At 35.3% G+C, this 6900-nt stretch overlaps 1 pseudogene; it reads left to right on the top strand.

Moving 5' to 3' along the window:
- The first annotated feature begins 397 nt into the window (after positions 1-397).
- LOC131894251 (zinc finger protein 431-like) lies at positions 398-4918 on the top strand (annotated as a pseudogene).
- The last annotated feature ends 1982 nt before the right edge of the window (positions 4919-6900 follow it).

Raw genomic sequence — 6900 nt, 5'->3', positions numbered from 1 at the left:
CAGATCTTAGAAGCCAACATGTGCATATTGGCAAGATCAATTAGTCTCTTATTAATGACATTCCTGCTACTAGGGAAGGGCCCCCTTTTCAATCTCAATATATATCTTTTTTTTCTTTAGTCTTATAGTATCTTTATCATTTAAATAAGCCAATTATTGGCATCATTTTTAAATTTCATTTTCTTTAAAGAACACTACTGTTCTAATATTTATTTGCTTATGTTTTCCAATGTTTCTTTGTCATTAAGAATTTCATTCATTTTTTTCTCAAGTGCTGGTGACTATTTATTTCTGTTTAGAGTAATGGCTTCTGTAACTTAGGCTTGCCTCATGCTATGTAATTGAAAATTAATTTGAAGACAGCTAATCCTGCCTCTGCTGCCAGTGCTGGGAAGACAGTCCTGCAACTCCTTCCAGGCTGGGCCTTGAATGGTCAGTTAGAAGGAAAAACAGACCAGTTAATGAGTGTCCTCCAATATCTCCTGTGGGAAGCCACCCCACCCCCACTTTTCCCCCAGGATATTCTTGAATAGGAGCAGCAGGAAATATTAGATAGAAATATAGCTGGAGAGAAAGACAGACCGAAACATAGAATAGCCTTGGAGGGCCTGGATCCTTATCCATCAGGCCCTAACAGTCTCTGTCAAAGGGCTTTTAAAGGAATGCCAAGGGGAGGAGCAAAAAACTTCCACCCAGGGACAGCCAAGTGCAGACCCTTCCAGCCACCTGGTGACCTTGCCCATGGTCAAATCATCCCCTTATGCAGCTCTGCTGTGTCAGGAAAACTCTGATCTCACAAGGAAACTTCTGTGGGTTCCCACTTTCTCCAACTTCTATTGGGGACATAACTAATCGAGAGGGACCTGTGGACAAATTGAGTTTATTGACCAACTTTGAAGCTGATGTAGTGACAGTGCAGAAAGGGAGGGGCAAGAAGGAAGGTAAAACTTTCCTGCTTTGGCAGTAGTTGATATTACCAAAGAACAGTCCATAATAAATTTTAGATTATCAGTGAATGTCCTGACTGGCTATTTCTCGGTTACACAGCTGAGAAAAACCAAGAATCTGGATAAAGGACTGACCTTATCATGAAGCCAAATTAAAATAGAAGATCTGGGCAAAGTAGTGTGACCCTCCCTCACAGTGCTGTTATTTTCCTGGTTTAAGATGTTCAGGTGAGAGAAAAGATATGAGTAATCCCTGGTGTACTTTCATCATACAAAGCCATAGTCTCTTGACCCAACCCATTTTCCATTATTGGCAAAGGAGAGAGTGGGAGTGCACAGGATGAGTTCTGGCCAGTGATTTCTTGGAGTTTGATTTTGATTCTAATCTTGTCGTTCTTGTTTAAGGGACCATGATCTATATTTGTAGTTGTGTCTTAAGGTCTCTCTTTTTTTTTCCAGTGGTGCCATCTAGTTAGTTTTATTATCATCTAATTATATTGTTGTTTCTCTGGAAAATGATGGACCTTCACCAATTTTTATATTCAGAAAGTTTACTATATTCTGTTAAAAGTTCCTTGAGTTTTTGTTGGTTTGTGAACTTTCTGTGGAGAGATAGTTTTAGTTCTAGGGACAGAGATGTGGCATTGGTGTAATGGAAAATATGACCACCAATTTTGCTGTTAAGGAGATTGCCCTGAATAACTTGAGCCTCTCTGTATTTATTTCACTTGAAAGTCACAAAGTTTATAATTTCAGTTTTATTTCCTCAAATTTGTTCCAAGAAGCTAGACAATAATTCACTGAAAGTTTTATCACAAGTTTCCTTCTCATGTGCTTTATTTCCCTTAGACAGACATTTAACCTTATGACTTCATAGTTAAGTACCTCTCGGTGGTCATCATGGTTAGCACATTGTTGTGGTGGTATTTTTATTTGTGCTAAAATGTGGTGATATTTTGTTTGTGCTTTAATAAATAAAGCTTGCCTGGAGATCAGAGGGAAAAAAATCAAGCCATTATAAGTAAACAAAAAAGTCAGGCAATGGTAACACACACCTTTAATCCTATCACTTGGCATGCAGGGGTCTGTCTGGATCTATTTGCTCGTCTCTTTTTATGTCTGTTAGTTGGCATTTCTCTTTTGAGGCTGTATCCTACTCAAAGGGTGAAGAAATGACAGGTGAGCTTCCTATTCACTTTCCTTCTAAAGTAACTTGGTGATTATATTAGAGTTTCAATCATAGAATAAGTGTGGGAAGCACTGGAATTATATAAATATATTGTCAAAGAATTATGCATTTACAATGCTATCACTATCACACTTTTTGTTGTACACATGTATGGGATATTTTAGAATGCAGTGACCTATGATGATGTGCATGTTGACTTCACTTGGGAAGAGTGGACTTTGCTGGATCTTTCCCAGAAGAATCTCTACAAAGATGTGATGTTGGAGACTTACTGGAACCTCACTGTTATAGGTAAGACTGAATTTTACTTCATGTTTTAGAATAAAGAGATAACTGTTTCTTGGTTATTGATATTCTTCTATAATTTCAATTGAGAAAGGAAGAATGAGGTGAATAAATCAGGCATGATTTTAAGGTGAGCTGAAGATAGTAACCTAAATTTTGCACAATTTCTAATAATATAGCATACATTTTCTGGTTCTATATTTTAGGCTACAATTGGGAAGACCGTAATATTAAAGAACATTGTCAAACTTCTAGAAGACATGGAAGGTAATTTTCATGTGCAAGCTGATATAAATATGCATTTGAAGAAATTTTAATATGTACCGGAAGTTTTGAAGGAAAGCAACCATGTAAATAAGCACGTCTTAAAGTGTATTGATTATTAAATTCTCACAAATCCATGTATCTCGTTGTCAGAAAGGTGATCTGTCTTTGTAAGTCATTCTTTTAAGAAAGAAGACAAGGAAATAATGCCTTAACTCATATCCGTTTGAATCACAGCCCCATGAGAGTTAGGCTGTAGAACTGCAAATCCTTTTATTTTTATGCCACTCAGATGTTGGAAAAGGTATACATGTTGAATAGGTGATAAGTATATGTCCAAAATCTTATAATAAGCAAGTAGTTCATAGTAAAGCTAGTGTTACTCAAATATTTGTAGTGACTTTGCTAAGTTTAGTGAGTGGCAGTTTATGAGTATCAAGAAGGTGTTTGTGAAGAAGCCTTAATTCCTATACCACATGTCTGAGGAACAGAAAGTCAATCTGTGTGAATGTGATATGGAACCCTTTTATTTGTTATTTTTCCTTTAATAGGTATTTGTTGCTCTGGATTCAAGCCCTGTGAGCATAGGAATATGGAAAGAAGCAACATATCTCTCTCTTTTTACCAGAACAATTAGACGATATGTAGTAGTCTCTATGTTGAGTAGACTTGTTGAATGTTATATAAGTTTACAATTAATTTGTTTCCCAACTTCATTGGGAATGCATCAAAAAACTCACACTACAGAAAAGCCCTATGAGTATTGGAATGTATAAATACTTCTGTTTGTCCTGGTTCACTTTGAAAATATAGTACGATTTATACTATAGGAAAATTTATGAATACAGTAGATATGGTAAAGGTCTGAGTTCTTCCAGTTCTCTTTAAATATGTGAAAAATCTCATATATAAAAAGGATGCTATAAATGTGAGCCATGTAATAAAGGATCTTACCCTCACAGGTATTTTCAAAGACACAAAATGAAGAACCCTTAATGAAGGGGAACACCATCAGTGTAAACCTTAAGATCTGATCCCTCTTTGCAAGTAGACCAAATTGTAAAATTAATTCATACAGATATAAAGATTCATCAGTGTAATGAATGTGGTAAAGCTTTTATATGTATCAATTATCTTTGCAGGTACAAAAGAAGTAATACTGGAGAGAAAGCTGCTGAACATACTCAATGTGTTAAAGTCTTTGCATATCACACACATCTTCAGAGGCAAGAAGGAATTCATACTAGAGAAAAACCCTGTGAATGTAATCAATGTGGTAAAGTTTTTACACACCGTAATACTCTTCGAATACATAAAAGGACACATACTGGAGAGAAACCTTATGAATGTAATCAATGTGATAAAGCCTTTGCAAGTCATGGTCTTCTTCGAAAACATAAAAGGACACATACTGGAGAGAAACCTTATGAATGTAATCAATGTGGTAAAGCCTTCTCACAACACAGTAATCTCCAAGTACATAAAAGGACACATACTGGAGAGAAACCCTATGAATGTAATGAATGTGGTAAAACCTATGCACGTCATAGTCATCTGCAAATACATAAAAGAACACATACTGGAGAGAAACCCTACAAATGTAATCAATGTGGGAAAGTCTTCTCACACCAGAGTAATCTCCGAGTACATAAAATAACACATACTGGAGTAAAACCCTATGAATGTCATGAATGTGGTAAAACTTTTGCAAATAACAGTTATCTCCGAATACATAAAAGAACGCATACTAGAGAGAAACCCTATGTATGTAATCAATGTGGTAAAGCATATGGACGCCACAATCATCTTCAAACACATAAAAGAACACACACTGGAGAGAAACCCTACAAATGTAATGAATGTGGTAAAGCCTATGCACAATACAGTAATCTCCAAATACATAAAAGAAGACATACTGGAGAGAAACCCTATGAATGTGATCAATGTGGTAAAGCTTTTACAAGTAATGGTCAACTTCAAATTCATAAAAGAACACATACTGGAGAGAAACCTTATGATTGTAATCAATGTGGGAAAGTCTTTGCACATCATGGTAGTCTTCAAATACATAAAATAATACATACTGGAGAGAAACCTTACGAATGTAATCAATGTTTTGAAGCTTTTGCGCTTCACAGTCATCTTCGAATGCATAAAAGGACACATTGGAGAGAAACCCTACAAATGTAATCAGTGTGATAGAGCCTTTGCATATATCATCAGCAGTTTTTGAAATCATGAGAAAAAAATATACTGCAGAGAAACTCTATAAATGTAGTGAGTGTGGTAAAGTTGTTTTCTTTATACAAGAGTAAATCTTTTATCATGTAATTGGTATGTTAAAGCCTTTGCATATCAGAGTAGTCTTTGAGGACCTCAAACTCATACAGAAGGCAATCTGATCATAAATGATTTGGTAAGATCTTTAGCCAACATAACATACAGTTATATAAGATTATTTATTGTAAAGAAAAAAATCTGACAGGTGTCAGCAATCTAGTGAAGCATTATGTTGTCCCCCTTTATTTTGTTTGCAACTCCAAACTCATGAACAAAAGCCCTATGAATTTAAAAGATAAGGTAACCTTTTAGATTTCACTTTTATTCAATTGCATGAAATAACTCATCCAGGTGTAAAACTTTATGGATTTGTATTAGTGCCTTTTCTATTGTTGTGATAAAACATAATGTCTAAGTCACCTTATGAAAGTGTTTAATTTGGCCTGTGATTCCAGAGTGATACAAGATCACCATGAAAGTGTCATGGCAGCAAGTGTCAGGCATGGCAGCTAAATCAGGAAGCTAAGAACTCACATCCTAAGCCTTCAGCATGAAGCAGAGAGTGGGAATTCAAAATGGATGTAGACTCTCAGGCCCACCCCCAGTGACATATTTCTTCCAGCAGAGCAGTAATTTTTTAAATCTTCCCAAATGAGACTACCAACTGAGAAGGATTGATTTCCCTGACTTCAAGCCTACAGGCTTGCTTTCTGTTACATGAACCAATTCAAGATGAAGAAAAACTCTGTAAGTAAGCCTCAACACCTCTGTTACAGGAGTGAATGCTTACATGAGAAAAAACATTCATGAGTGAAACTTTGTTTAAAGATTTGACTTAATTTTAATTATGTGATGTCACTGTGTCTTTGTATGGGTATGTGCATGTGCATGCTGGTACCCAAGAAGGTTAGACCCTTGGATCTTCTTGTAGCAGGAATTACAGGAAGTTGTCAAGAAACCAACTTTAGTCTGGGGAATAAACTTGTCATAACTGCTCTGCCATATCTCTAGTCCTGTAAATATTTTAAAGCCTTTTAATATCCTCTTGATATCAGCAAATATGGAAGAACTAAAAGAAGAGGAAAACCCTATTCATGTAAATGATTTTGTAAAGACTTTGAATATCACAGTTGTCTTCAGTTTCCAGAAAAAAAACTTGTTTCATCTCTTTTTCATTGTAACCTTGAAGTAAGTAAATCATTTACCATGTTCACGCAAAACTGATAGCTGAGATCACAGCATCCTGGTTTCTATTTTGCAATATTTGAAGTAGATATTAAAGTGTGTTATATGTATGGCCAATTGATTTAGTGAAGTTATTTTTGTGGTTCTTATATTCTTTCTGTGGCTTTTCTTCATCTTCTATTGTGTTTTCACTTAGTGATAGATATTTTTCTGCTGCAATGTATAGAATGGGATGCCAATCATCTAAGTGGTCCATTTAAATATTAACAAGTGTGTGATCCTATTTTTCAAGTAAGGGTATCTGTGAAAGGGTGGTTGGTTGTTGTTCCTGGGTTTTGTTTTGTTTTGTTTTTCATATTTTTGCAAATTCCTTTGAGATGTTGTTGTTTGTTATACAGCCTGGCTTGGTTATCAGTAATTAGTCAAGGATACAATTGAACTCATGATCCTAATGAGTACAAGTTCAAGGGTGGATGATGTACCTCCAGAGTTTGCTGTTTTGTCAACACATTTTAACAATGTTAATGTTAAAATGTTTAATGGAAGAGAATATAAGAAACATTAAACGCCTTATGTGTATATCCAGCAGCATTTTCATCTATCTGGTAGAGATGTAATAATGTAGAATTATCAGCAATCAACTATGTATTTCACAATATAACTTGATGTTCTATGGATATGTATATAGTATTTGAAGTTCCATGCATTTTCTTGTCCTCATCAGTTATCCATTTAACACTTCATCTTAAA

The sequence above is a fragment of the Peromyscus eremicus genome, chromosome 17, assembly GCF_949786415.1.
Source record: "Peromyscus eremicus chromosome 17, PerEre_H2_v1, whole genome shotgun sequence".
NCBI classification, from domain to species: domain Eukaryota; kingdom Metazoa; phylum Chordata; class Mammalia; order Rodentia; family Cricetidae; genus Peromyscus; species Peromyscus eremicus.
The sequence above is the reverse complement of the archived record's forward strand: the minus strand, read 5'-3'. Positions and strand labels throughout refer to the sequence as shown.